The sequence below is a fragment of the Numenius arquata genome, chromosome W (genome assembly GCF_964106895.1).
Source record: "Numenius arquata chromosome W, bNumArq3.hap1.1, whole genome shotgun sequence".
In the NCBI taxonomy this organism is placed as follows: domain Eukaryota; kingdom Metazoa; phylum Chordata; class Aves; order Charadriiformes; family Scolopacidae; genus Numenius; species Numenius arquata.
This window is the reverse complement of record NC_133615.1, coordinates 8,761,488-8,776,093: the sequence shown is the minus strand read 5'-3', so window position 1 is coordinate 8,776,093 and position 14,606 is coordinate 8,761,488.

Here is a 14,606-nt window from a genome sequence, read left to right as displayed (position 1 = left end):
GACAGGACCCAAAGGGTAATGGTTAATGGAACAGGTTCAAGCTGGAGGCCTGTAACCAGTGGTGTCCCCCAGGGGTCAATACTTGGTCCAGTCCTGTTCAACATATTCATCAGCGACCTGGACGAGGGGACCGAGTGTATCCTCAGCAAGTTTGCTGATGATACCAAACTGGGAGGGGTGGCTGACACCCCGGAGGGCCGTGCTGCCATCCAGCGAGACCTGGACAGGCTGGAGAGCTGGGCAAGGAAGAACCTCATGAGGTTCAACAGGAAAAAGTGTAGGGTCCTGCACCTGGGGAAGAAGAATGTTAGGCACCAATACAGGTTAGGTGTGGACCTGCTGGAGTCAAGTTCCGAAGAGAAAGATCTGGGGGTCCTGGTAGACAGCAAAATGGCAATGAGCAAGCAGTGTGCTCTTGTGGCCAGGAAGGCCAATGGAATCCTGGGCTGCATAGGGAAGAGTGTGGCTAGTAGGTCGAGGGAAGTCATTCTCCCCCTCTACTCTGCACTGGTGAGGCCACAACTGGAATACTGCATCCAGTTCTGGGCTCCCCAATTCAAGAGGGATAGGGAACTACTGGAAAGAGTCCAGCGAAGGGCAACGAGGATGATTCAAAGATTGGAGCATCTCCCTTATGAAGAAAGGCTGAGAGAGCTGGGACTCTTTAGCCTGGAGAAGAGAAGGCTGAGGGAAGACCTTATCAATGCTTATAAGTATCTGAAGGGTGGGTTGAAGGAGAAGGGAGCCAGACTCTTTTCAGTGGTTGCCAGTGAGAGGACGAGGGGCAACGGGCACAAGCTGGAACATAGGAGGTTCCACTCAAATATGAGAAGAAACGTCTTTCCGGTGAGGGTGACAGAGTCCTGGAACAGGCTGCCCAGGGAGGTTGTGGAGTCCCCGTCTCTGGAGATTTTCAAGACCCGCCTGGATGCAGTCCTGAGTAACATGCTCTGACATGCTCTGGGCAATCTTGCTTGGGCAGGGGAGTTGGACTAGATGATCTTTATGGTCCCTTCCAACTCTAAAAAATTCAGTGAAATTCAGTGAAATAAGATAGCAGGAACAGCCTGCACGCTAAGGAGGAACCCAATTGTCTGGGTAAAGTGTCCATCTGGTCGGGACCAGTTTCGCGGTTTGGGGTCCGGCCAGCCCAGCATTCTAAGCCAAAGGTAAAAGTACACGGTGAAAAAGACTATGAGCCTTCCTCCAGAAGACCCCGGCCCATGACCACCAGGCGACAGTACGCATGCGGCAAGGGGAGGAGACTTATGATAATGAGTTCCTAGAAATAATTAGAATAGTAACGCCTTTTCTTAGAATTAATTATAATAACCCAGTCCACATTAATGAATATGTATGCTTTTCATCATAAATAGATGCTTGTTTTACGAGCCAGTGTGCAAGTTAGGAGGAGAAATCCCCCTTGCACCCGGCGCCGCAATAAACATACCTGCTTTATAACTCTATTCGAGTTATAGGGTTTGTTTCCGCACGTCAGTCTGTCCATGTACAGTTCATTTAAGGTTCCTATAAGACACAAAAGAAAAGAAAATATGCTCAGTCTTATTTGACCAACAGGGTTAGAAAGAAGGTGAGATCCACTGGGTGCTGATCCAGTGTAACTTTCCTGAACTATCTCTAGCTTCCCATGCATAGAGATTTTTAGGTTTTGCAAAACGCTTCACCAACCCATTGGTGCGTTTGACGATGCCATTAGCCTGAGGATAGTAGGGAGTGTGGAATACCCACCGAATCCCTTCCTCTTTGGCCCAGTCTTGTACCACTGTAGTGGTAAAATGTGAACTTTTATCACTTTGAATTTCTTCTGGTGTGCTGAACCATCTTTTAAGACCTTTGACTGTGTTTTTCCCAGTGGCTGATGCAAAATCAGCAGCCATGGTAAGGCTGGATATAACTTCTACCCCCAATTTGAGTAATGTCCCTTGAATGTTTTCCATTGTGTCTCTTACACTTTCTTGGTCCTTTCCCCCTATCAGGATGTCATCAATATACTGTGTTGTCAGGTGGGACAGAAATTTCTGCTAAGACCTTAGCTAAAGCATTGTGAGCAATGGTGGGTGAATGTTTATATCCTTGAGGAAGTCTGTTAAAAGTATACTGGATTCCTTTCCATGTGAAAGCAAACTGCGATTTATCCTGCTCATGGAGAGGAATCATGAAAAACATATCTTTGACATCTAAGGCTGCCATCCAGGAGTGGGCAGCTCCTTGTATCAGTATCACTATCTCAGCAATATTTGGGACTGCAACAGTTAAAGGGGCAGTGTTGGCATTTAATTGCCAATAATCTACTGTAAATCACCACTGTCCGGTTGGTTTCTTTACTGGCCACACCAGTGAATTATAAGGTGAGTGGGTCCTTTTAATAATACCCCTGTCTTCCAATTCTGTTACCACCCCATCAATCCCTGTAAGCGCCGCTGCAGGCAACAGATATTGCCAAACACTGGTGATTTGAGAGGAAGGTAAAGGTATAGCTGTTTCTAAGAGACTCAATCTCATTGTGCCTGATTTAGCTTCACGTCCTGCAAAACTCCACACAATTCCATCTGGAAGTTTCCACATTCGACCACACAATATATAGAATCCCAGAAGGTTAGTAGGTGCATTACCTCTGCCCTGGTTAATCTCTGTTCCCCTGGCAACCAGAGGGTAATTTTCACAGTGGGGCACTCTTTTATCACACCATCAATTCCTGTGAATTTAACTTTGTGCCGACCAGGTTTTATGCCCAGGGTTTGTGCCATTTCTTTAGTGATTACTGACATTTGGGCACGGGTATCAATAAGAAATTCCATCAATATTTTCTGGGGTCCAACAGGAATAGAAATGGTAGGTTCAGAATATGCACCAGAGAGCCATTGAATCGCTAATACCCGCCGGGAAGGGTGGCTCACTGCCCCCCCCCAGGGAAGGAAGTTTTTTTGCTGCGATTCATTTAAGTCAATCAGATTGTGTTCTGGTGCAGAAGGCACACTTTCCTTATGAGTTGGGGGGGTTATAGTTAGACATTTTTCCTCAGTTGAGTTAGTCTTTTTAGATAAAGACTGGATCAGTGCACGGAGATCCTCTGTAGAGGCACCGCGCAAGAATTTTCGAGGTACACCCAGACCTAAGGCTTTATGCCACAATTTACTCCGTTCTGCATCATATCTAAACCTTCTATCAGGTTGGGACCTTTGGGTATGGACCTGGTGGACTCATCTGGTGTGATCTGGGGGCTTTCCACTGGGTGGATTGACCCAACCCATTCGGCATCCATACCTATCTATTTCCTGTACAAATCCACTCCAGGTGGTTATGTGAGTGCACTGACTTCGGCCACTACTGCAATTAGCATCTTCACATGTGGCTCGCAAGCGGTCCTGAGTATTTGCTACAAATGTCTTAAGGCAATCAGGGAGACCGTAAATGAGAGGGGTTAATCAGGCCGGATCGATGGGAGCTAGCATTGGAGACTTCCTGAACTCATCTCTCTCATACATTGCCTGTATACAGGCTGCTTTCTCTACTGCCGCAGCTAGATCAGAATAGCTGGTTGCTCTAATTTCCAGTGGTTCCCCTCTCTCCTGAGGATCAATACCACCTGCCCAATATGCCACTCAGGCATTTAAGGAATTATTAGCACCTCCTAGCCTGGTGGTTACAGTTAAGAATACTCCTGGTCCCCAATAGCCTCCGGCTTCCTCCTTACTCAACATAATTCAGTCCCCCCCCTCAAGAGAAACTCACCACAAATATTGAACCTCTGACTCTACTGGCCACCTGGGATATTTCTCTTGTATTTTCATTAACTCCGCTGGTGACCATGGGACAGTACGGACAGTGGTGTGGATCTCATCATCGCTATCAACAACAGTTTCAGTTTTAACCAGAGGTCGCAAAGGAATCAGTTGAGATTCAGAATCAGGGGCCCCTTTGCCCTCATCATCGCTGTCAGATCAAATGTCCTCAGTCTGAATCTCACAGCTCGGGTTATGCAGTAATCTATGAATCTGCTTGACCGAAGCAGAAGGCTGCATCGTATCTAACAGCCGATTCACCTTTTCCAAAAGTTGCTTAAGCTGACTGTTCTCATTCAAAAGTTTATCAACACGGTTTCCTAATTTTTCTCCTGCCTCCCTCTCAAAGGCCAATGATGACTTCAGCACCTCATTCTCGGATTTCAGAGTTGCATATTCTATGGCAGAAATCTGATTGGGAGCAGGGGCATCTTTAACTTCTTGTGCACAAGAGAAACAGGAGCCTAAAACCTCACAAATAACACCTTTGCCTTTTCCGGCTTTAAGCTTGAGAGCAGCCTGACACCGCTCAATATGCTCTACCACCTTTTCTTCATCCCTCCAAAATTTATGGGCCCACTCCTTCCCAGCCAGGGAAGGGGCACAATCGTATTTTTGCAGTAAATTATGTATGGCAAACCCTGCTCGCTGCGCAATTGATTTACTGTTGCGTGAAAAGGGGGTGAGGGGAAATAGTTTGGCACTATTAGTCCGGTCACATTCAATTTATTGAACTATCATGATTCGGATGCACTAAATAGTGTACCGCACTTTCAGCTTAGTCGCACTCCATGGACTCACACGGCCATTTCTGGCTCATGTTCAGTTTTTCATCTACCAGTACCCCCAGTTCCTTCTCTGCAGGGCTGCTCTCAATCCCTTCATCCCTCAGCCTGTATTGATGATGAGGGTTGCCCCGAGGCAGGTGCAGGACCTTGCACTTGGCCTTGTTGAATCTCATGGAGTTCACATGGGCCCAATTCTCAAGCTTGTCAAGCATTTGACTCTGTCCTGCACGACATAGATTCATAGATTCATAGATTGGTCCAGGCCGGAAGAGACCTCCAAAGGTCATCTAGTCCGACCTCCCCGCAGTCAGCAGGGACACCCCCAACTAGACCAGGTTGCCCAGGGCCTCGTCGAGCTTCACCTTGAATATCTCAAGGGAAGAGGCCTCAACCACCTCCCTGGGCAACCTGTTCCAGTGTTCCACCACCCTCATGGTAAAGAACTTTTTCCTAATATCCAATCTAAATCTCCCCTTCTCCAGCTTAAAACCATTGCCCCTCGTCCTGTCACTGCAGGCCTTTGTAAACAGACCCTCCCCAGCCTTCCTGTAGCCCCCCCTCAGGTACTGGAAGGCCGCTATGAGGTCTCCCCGGAGCCTCCTTTTCTCCAGGCTGAACAACCCCAGCTCCCTCAGTCTGTCCTCATAGGAGAGGTGCTCCAGCCCCCTGATCATTTTGGTGGCCCTCCTCTGGACCCGCTCCATCAGGTCCATGTCCTTTCTATATTGAGGGCTCCAGACCTGCACACAGTGCTCCAGGTGAGGTCTCACCAGAGCAGAGTAAAGTGGCAGAATCACCTCTCTGGATCTGCTGGCAACACATCTCTTGATGCAGCCCAGGATGTGATTGGCCTTCTGGGCTGCGAGAGCACATTGCCTGCTCATGTCCAGCTTCTCGTCCATCAGCACCCCCAAGTCCCTTTCCTCAGGGCTGCTTTCTAACACCTCATCCCCCAGGCTGTATTTATACTGAGGATTGTTTCTTCCCAGGTGAAGACAGGCAAGTGATCCTGCACTTCCCAGGCAAGTGATCCTGCACTTGCTTTTGTTGAACCTCATGAGGTTCAACTGGGCCCACCTCTCCAGCCTGTCCAGGTCCCTCTGAATGACATCCCGTCCTTCCGGTGTATCGACAACACCACACAGCTTGGTGTCATCTGCAAACTTGCTGATGGTGCTCTCAATCCCTCTGTCTATGTCTTTGATAAAAATGTTAAACAGTACTGGTCCCAGCACGGACCCTTGAGGGACACCACTAGTCACTGCTCTCCATCTGGACTTCAAGCCATTGAGTACCACCCTCTGGGTGCGACCATTCAGCCAATTCCTTATCCACCGAACCGTCCACCCATCAAATCCGTATCCCCCCAATTTGGCAAGTAGAATGTTGTGAGGAACTGTGTCAAAGGCCTTACAGAAGTCCAGATAGATCACATCCATAGGTCGCCCCTTTTCTACTGACCTAGTCACTTCATCATAGAAGGCCACTAGGTTAGTCAGATTCCAAAACTGAATCCAAAACCCCACCTGACAGCCCGGTATCGTCCCGTACCCGGAAGGGAACAGGGCGAGCAGTGATTCAGGCACCCTTAAGGGAAGCTGTGGGTCCGGAAGGACTACCTGTATTGATAAAAGTCCCTTTTTCCTTATTTGATTTAGAAACCTGGAAAAGCGTGGCAAAGAATTATCGGAATGATCCTGTAGGGGTTACTAAACATTTTCAGTTTCTGTTAAAGCAGCACAATCCTGACTGGGGTGATATCCAGTTATTATTAGATCACCTGACAGAAACTGAGAAACAACTGGTTTTAAAAGCTGCTCAAGATATAGCCATGGACCACCTGAAAGATTCAGGAAGAGACATTAAAGACTATTTCCCCTTGCAGGACCCTCATTGGGACCCAAATAGGAGCATTCACTTGGAAGCATTACACGGTTATAGAGATTGGGTTATAAGAGGGATGGAGAGGGCTATCCCAAAAGCTATTAACTGGTCAATGCTGTATGCTGTAAGACAAGGGCCGAAGGAGAGTCCCTCGGAGTTTTTGGATAAATTACGAGATGCAATGAGACGCTACACCCCCTTGGACCCTGGATCAGAGATAGGAATCCAGCAGTTAGTGTCTCTCTTTATAGGGCAGTCTGCTAGTGATATCCGGAGGAAGCTGCAAAAACTAAGAACAACTGAAAGCAGAAATCTAGAGACTCTGTTAGATGAGGCATGGAGAGTATTTAACAACCGAGAAGAAGAGGATAGGAGAAAGGACAGACGGGCACTGGTAGCAGCACTACACGGGGGGGGAAATAAAAAATGGGAACTTTAGGATACCATTAGAAAAAGATCAATGCGCATGGTGTAAGCAGAAAGAACATTGGAAGAATGAGTGTCCAAAGAGACGAAAAGAAAAAATTCAGGCCCATTTTAAAGGAGGTTGACGGGGACCTGGGGAATCTACCCTAGCGGATCCACTGGTTACTCTAAGGCTAGGGAAAAAGCAACAAGAAATAGAATTTTTGGTAGATACAGGCGCAACGTTCTCGGTTTTGAATCAAGCCCTGACCCCTATTGATACTGATTTTATAACATTAAAGGGAGCCACTGGCCAGAGTGAGAAGGCATATTTTCTCAAACCTCTTAGGTTCAAATTGGGAAAACAATTGGGGATACACAAATTTTTATATATGCCAAATTCCCCAAAACCCCTGCTAGGGCGAGATTTATTAGAACAATTGGGAGCAGAAATTAAATTCAAAAAAGGGAAAATGGAACTTCGGATAAGAGAAGATCAACTAATTGAAGTACTAAGTTTGGCCCTGATAGGAACTCCCATTACTCCAGGAGTGCCTGAGGAAATTAGAGACCAAATTTATCCGGGGGTATGGGCCTCGGGAGTGCCGGGGAGAGCAAAAAATGCTTCCCCAATAGTGATAAAGCCTCAACAAGGAGCACGACCGGTGAGAATCAAACAGTATCCCCTCAGGATAGAGGATAGGAAGGGGATCCAACAAACTATAGACCAGTTCATCGAGTATGGGCTGCTGAAAGAATGTGAATCAGAGTATAACACTCCAATATTACCTGTCAAAAAGCCGGATGGTAGCTATCGCATAGTGCAGGATCTCAGGGCTATCAACAAAATTGTTGAGGATTTACATCCGGTGGTAGCAAATCCATATACTCTCCTAACTAAATTGGTACCTGAATTGGCATGGTTTACCATCTTGGACCTAAAGGATGCCTTTTTCTGCTTGCCTCTGAGCCCAGAGAGCCAACTTTTATTTGCATTCGAATGGGAAAACCCAGAATCTGGAAGGAAAACACAGCTTACATGGACTGTGCTACCACAGGGCTTTAAAAATAGCCCAACACTTTTTGGAAATCAGCTAGCCAAAGACTTAGAACAGTGGAAACGCCCACCTGGGACAGGAGTGGTATTGCAGTATGTGGATGATATGTTACTCGCCACTGACACCAGAGAAACATGCCTAGAATGGACTGTGAGCCTGATAAATTTTCTTGGACTTAATGGCTATAAAGTTTCTCCACAGAAAGCACAGATAGCCCAGCAACAAGTGACCTATCTGGGATATGAAATAACCGCAGGCCAACGGACACTAGGGAAGGAGAGGAAAGAGGCCATTTGCCAGACACCTCGACCACAGACGCCTAAGGAACTTTGGACCTTTCTAGGAATGACAGGATGGTGCCGTCTCTGGATATATAACTACGGACTCTTGGTAAAGCCGCTATACGAGTTATTAAAATCTAACTCAAAGAATATTATGTGGAATAAGGAAGCAGACAGAGCCTTCCATCAGTTAAAAAAGAGGTTAGTGGAAGCACCTGCCCTGGGATTACCCGATACTACTAAACCTTTCTGGTTGTTTTCCTATGAAAAGCAAGGAATGGCCTTAGGAGTCCTAGCTCAGAATCTGGGACCCTATGGAAGGGCGGTGGCATACTTCTCTAAACAGCTCGACGGAGTAAGTAAAGGGTGGCCTAGCTGTCTCCGAGCAGTGGCAGCAGTGGTAATAAACATCCAAGAGGCCCGTAAGTTCACCCTAGGCCAGAAAATCACAGTTATGGTATCACATACAGTCTCAGCAGTACTGGAAGTAAAAGGGGGGCATTGGCTTTCACCTCAGAGGTTTCTTAAGTACCAGGCTATTCTGATAGAGCAAGATGATGTAGAAATAACAGTAACTAATATTGTCAATCCAGCCTCTTTCCTCAGCAGAACCGAAGGAGAATCAGTGACCCATGACTGCTTGGAAACAATCGAGGCTGTGTACTCCAGTCGACCAGACCTGAAAGAAGAACCATTGGAAGATGCAGAGGATTCCTGGTTCACCGACGGGAGCAGCTTCATTCAACAGGGGATATGCAAAGCTGGCTATGCGGTAACCACCACAGAGAAGGTAATAGAGTCCAAAGCCCTGGCCCCAAATACATCAGCCCAAAAGGCTGAGATAATAGCACTAACCTGAGCGCTGGAATTAGCCAAAGGAAAACGGATAAATATCTGGACAGACTCTAAATATGTTTTTGGGGTGGTGCATGCTCACAGGGTGGTCTGGAGAGAAAGAGGACTCTTATCTACACAAGGGAAACACATAAAACATGCTGAAGAAATTCTCAAGCTCTTAGATGCAGTATTACTGCCTACCAAAGTGGCTATCATGCACTGCAAAGCTCACCAAAAAGGGAACACCGCTATGCAACTGGGCAACGCACTGGCGGACCGAGAAGCCAAAAGAGCAGCAGAGATGGATAATGCAGAGGTACAATCCTTGGTCCCAGATGGTAAGATACAAATTGATGACGAACCTAGATATTCTAGGGACGATCACAAACTGATCAAAGACTTAAATGGGAAAATTGAAGGGAAATGGGTCAGAACCCCACAGGGAAAAATAATAGTGCCTTTCTCGTTACTATGGGCTGTAGTCATGGCAGAACATAGGAAATCCCATTGGGGAACAGAGGCACTTTACAGATACCTGAGTAGGCTAATATGTGCTCGGAATCTATATGCCACTGTCAAACAAGTCACTCAGCAGTGTGAGGTATGTTTACGGAACAACCCTAGGACAGGTCCCAGAGTCCAGCTTGGCCAGATAGGGAAGGGAAACTATCCGGGACAACAATGGCAAATTGATTTTTCAGAACTTCCAAGAAAAGGGGGGTTTCGATACCTATTGGTGTTAACTGATACCTTTTCAGGATGGCCAGAGGCATTTCCCTGCCGAACCAATAAAACAAGAGAAGTGGTTAAAGCATTGTTGCAAGAAATTATACCAAGATTTGGGGTTCCCGCAGTAATTTCCTTGGACCGAGGATTGTGGGAGACTGGCTAGCTGAGAAGGGTCGCGTAGACATGATCCAGCTGGCCGAGCAAGAACTTGAGAAACATCGGATTCAGCCCCCGTAACTGCTGAGCTGGCAAGGACACCCTGTCCTTGACTGTAATTGTTGTATGATAACAGGGAGATTGCAGCTGCTCAGGCATGGGAAAAGAGGATGAAAGTAACTGTAAAGAAGGAACTAAGGGCGGGGTTGAAGTTTGGAGGACAGGCCAATCAGAAAGATGTATTGCAGAATATGTATTAGCTAATTATAACGAAGCATAAAAGACGGCTGTACTATTCAATAAACGAAGCTTGCTGATCACTCATATTGAGTGTCCCTGTCTTCCCTCCGTCGTGACAGAGGATCTCATTTCACTGCAAAGGTTGTTTCAAAAGTAAGCAGATTATTGGGGATAGATTGGCAACTTCACACCCCATACAACCCACGATCGAGTGGTCAAGTAGAAAAGATGAATCACTTAATCAAAATGCAGATTGTAAAGCTAGGCCAGGAAGCTAACTTGGCCTGGCCTCAGTCATTACCATTAGCCCTTCTCAGGATAAGAACAAAACCCAGAACCAAAGAAGGTTTGAGCCCCTTTGAAATACTATATGGGAGACCATATAGTGTACAAGATGGGATATCCACAGAGTTAGGGAATGAAATATTGACAGATTACATGATAAATTTACAAAAACAGCTCCGAGAGGTAGAAAAACTGGTTCTGGGAACAAGAGCTCGTGGGCTGGATGGACCAGTACACGAGATCGAACCTGGGGATTATGTATATGTTAAGTCCAAGATACAGTGTTTAATCAGTCTGAAATCCCCTCAGGTATGTTGAGAACACCTTGGAGGAGAATTCGAGGAGTAGAAAACCCTCTAATGACAAGGGGAACAAGATTCCATAGCTTTGTAAGGTGGCTTATACCATCCCTGGGCGTCAGTGAATTGGAGAAAGCAATTGTAAACATATCGGCTACTATAGAAGCGCTTGAGAAATCTACAATCGATGCTATACAGGCACTTCAACAAGAAGTCCAGTCATTAGTAAATGTGGTGGGACAAAATAGAATGGCATTAGATTTATTAACTTGGAAAGAGGGAGGCTTATGTGCAGTGATTAATCAAAGCTGTTGCTCATATGTAAACCAAAGCGGAAGAATAGAGAAAGACTTAGAAAATCTCATAGCTAAAACTCAGATTTTGCATCTGACTGCGCAAGATGACACCACATTCAGGTTTTCCGACCTTTGGGAAAAGTTAACCTCGTGGTTACCTAACTTGGCTTGGCTTAAACAACTGTTTATCTTTCTAGTAGCAATACTTGTGTTAGGAATCTTAGTGTGTGCATTAACTAGATATCTTATGTGTTGTACCAGGGGGGCCAAAGACGAATACATTCAATGGAAGAAGCATCAGCTCCGTGAACGAGTGGAGTCAGGGAAGTATTTTAGAAATCAGATGGAGAAGGAGGGTGTGTTATAGGCAATTGTAAAAGAATTTACAAAGGTGAAAGAAAAGGGGGGACTTGATTCAGAGAATGAATGGTTAAAGGTTGTTAGTGTGGATTTAGTACAGCCTGGCAAAGAACAGAGCTCGGAGCCCAGGAGCCCAGCATTCCAAGATAAGGAGCTGGCCTTGTGTATAAGATAGCAGGAACAGCCTGCACGCTAAGGAGGAATCCAATTGTCTGGGTGAAGTGTCCATCTGGTCGGGACCAGTTTCGCGGTTTGGGGTCCAGCCAGCCCAGCATTCTAGGACAAAGGTGAAGGTACACGGTGAAGAAGACTGCGAGCCTTCCTCCAGAAGACCCCGGCCCACGACCACCAGGCGACAGTACGCATGCGGCAAGGGGAGGAGACTTATGATAATGAGTTCTTAGAAATAATTAGAATAGTAACGCCTTTTCTTAGAATCAATTATAATAACCCAGCCCACCTTAATGAATATGTATGCTTTTCATCATAAATAGACGCTTGTTTTACAAACCGGTGTGCAAGTTAGGAGGAGAAATCCCCCTTGCACCCGGCGCCGCAATAAACATACCTGCTTTATAACTCTATTCGAGTTGTAGGGTTTGTTTCCACGCATCAGCAGGAAGAGCTTGGATGTCCTTAAGGAATAATACAAATGAGAATTGGATAGTTCAAAATTGCATGGTTGTGTGCATGAGAAATAAGCAAAAAGTTCAGCTTCAGTTGGGAGCTCATTGGAGAAAGTGAGAGAAAACTCAGGCTCTATCAGTGACATGCAGGATAACTGTAAGCAGCTAGTATGATGCAGCCATGAAAAAGATAAATGTCATCCAATTTGACATGTTGGACAAAATATTTGTAGCAGAGATGAGGAAATTTCAGTGTATTAAGGCATGGTAAAATCTTGCTTGGAAGACTGTGTACATTTCCGGTCGTTCTCTGAAGACTGTATGCAAACTGGGCCAGGTCCAGAGAAAGGATACTGGTATGATCAAAGAAATGGAGAGCCTACCTAATGTGAAGTGATTAAAGAACTCAGATGATATAACTTTAAACATAGACTGGATAAACATTGATGTTAAAGCACATTTTTGGAGCATGAGTGAATAGGGGTGAGCTGTGCATGGATAAAGATAAGCTGGAAATTTAGAGAATGTTCTTAAACATCAGAGGAATGAATTTGGGGAATTAATTCTGTTAGAAAATAGTTAGCAAACAACAAGAAATTTCCATTATTTGAAAAAACACAAAACCAAACAAAACGACAAACCAGCAACAACTTTCTCTTTTCGAGTAATTTTCTTATTCTGGAGGTATGACTCCTGACTTGGGTTGCTAGCCCTGAAGAAATCAGTACTGCTGTTTTGGGCAGTGGGTACGGCTCGCTGGGGAAGGATCATCACAGGAGGCTGGTGAATCCTCCTGTTGTGAACATGTCACTGTGACTGGCATAACCCAACAGATTCCTGTGACTGTCCTCAGATGCTCTCAGAAGGCAGGCTTGGTGGGGATTGGTTAGTGGCCCCCTGGGGAAATGTTGAGGACTGAGGGCAGGCACTGCCACTACTCTAACATGTGCTTTTCTCAGTCTGCTTTCATTTTTGACCCTTCACAAAAACTCCCATATTTGTTCACACCTTAAACTGAACAGAAAAGTTGTCAAGTGCACATTGGTAATGATCAGCCTGTATTAATCTCTGTGTCTTTTAGAGAGAGATGTTGTTTGACCTTGAGGGGAAGGGCTTGCAGGGATGGAGAATGGGTTTTTTTCCTCCTCTTTTCCTTTCTGAGGATTTTTATAAAGTTTTCAGCACCTCCTGCTTTCCTAATGGCCTCTGTGTTCTGGTCCCCCTTGCTCCAGTTCATAGAATCTTACAACCATAGAATCACAGAATCATAGAATCATAGAATGGTTTGAGTTGGAAGGGACCTTAAAGATCATCGAGTTCCACCCCCCTGCCATGAGCAGGGACACCTCCCACTAGACCAGGTTGCTCAAAGCCCCATCCAGCCTGGTCTTGAACACTTCCAGGGAAGGTCATCCACAACTTCTCTAGACAACCTGTTCCAGTGTCTCACCACCCCCACATTAAAGAATTTCTTCCTAATATCTAATCTAAATCTCCCCTCTTTCAGTTTAAAACTGTTACCCCTGGTCCTATTGCCACAGTCTCTCATAAAGAGTCCCTCCCCATCTCTCCTGTAGGCCCCCTTCAGGTATCCTTTGGGTACTGAAAGGAGGTTGTAGAGGTGGGTGTTGGCCTCTTCTCCCAAGGGAATAATGGCAGGACCAGAGGAAATGGTATCAAGTTGCGGCAGGGGAGGTTTAGATTAGCTATTAGGAAGAATTACTTTACTGAGAGGGTGGTCAGGCACTGGAACAGCCTGCCCAGGGAGGTGGTGGAGTCACCATCCCTGGAGGTATTTAAGAAATGTGTAGATGTGGCTCTTCAGGGCATGCTCTAGTGCCCGAGATTGTTGGGTTGGGTGTTTTGTTTTGTGTTGGTGTGTGGTTTGGTTGGTTGGTTGGTTGGTTTTTATTTGGTTTTTTTTTTTTTGTGTGTGTGTGTATGGTTGGACTTGATGATCTCAAAGGTCCCTTCCAACCGTGAAGATTCTGTGATTCTGTGATACTCCCCAGAGCCTTCTATTCTCCAGGCTGAACAACCCCAGCTCTCTCAGCCTGTCTTCATAGGAGAGGTGCTCCAGCCCTCGGATCATCTTTGTAGCCCTCCTCTAGATGCATTCCAACAGGTCCATGTCCTTCCTGTGCTGAGGACTCCAAAGCTGGACACAGTACTCCAGGTGGGGTCACATGAGAGTGGAATAGAGGGGGAGAATCACCTCCCTCGACCTGCTGGCCACGCTTCTTTTGATGCAGCCCAGGATGTGGTTGGCTTTCTGGGCTGCGAGCGCGCATTGCCAGCTCATGTTGAGCTTCTCATCCACCAACACCCCCAAGTCCTTCTCCTCAGGGCTGCTCTCCAGCCATTCTCCACCCAGCCTGTATTTGTGCCTGGGATCGCCATGTCCCAGGTGCAGGACTCTGCACTTGGCCTGGTTGAACTTCATGCAATTTGCATGAGCCAATCTCTCAAGCCTGTCCGGGTCCCTCTGGATGGCATCTCTTCCCTCCAGCGTGTCAACTGTGCCATACAGCTTGGTGTCATTGGAAACTTGCTGAGGGT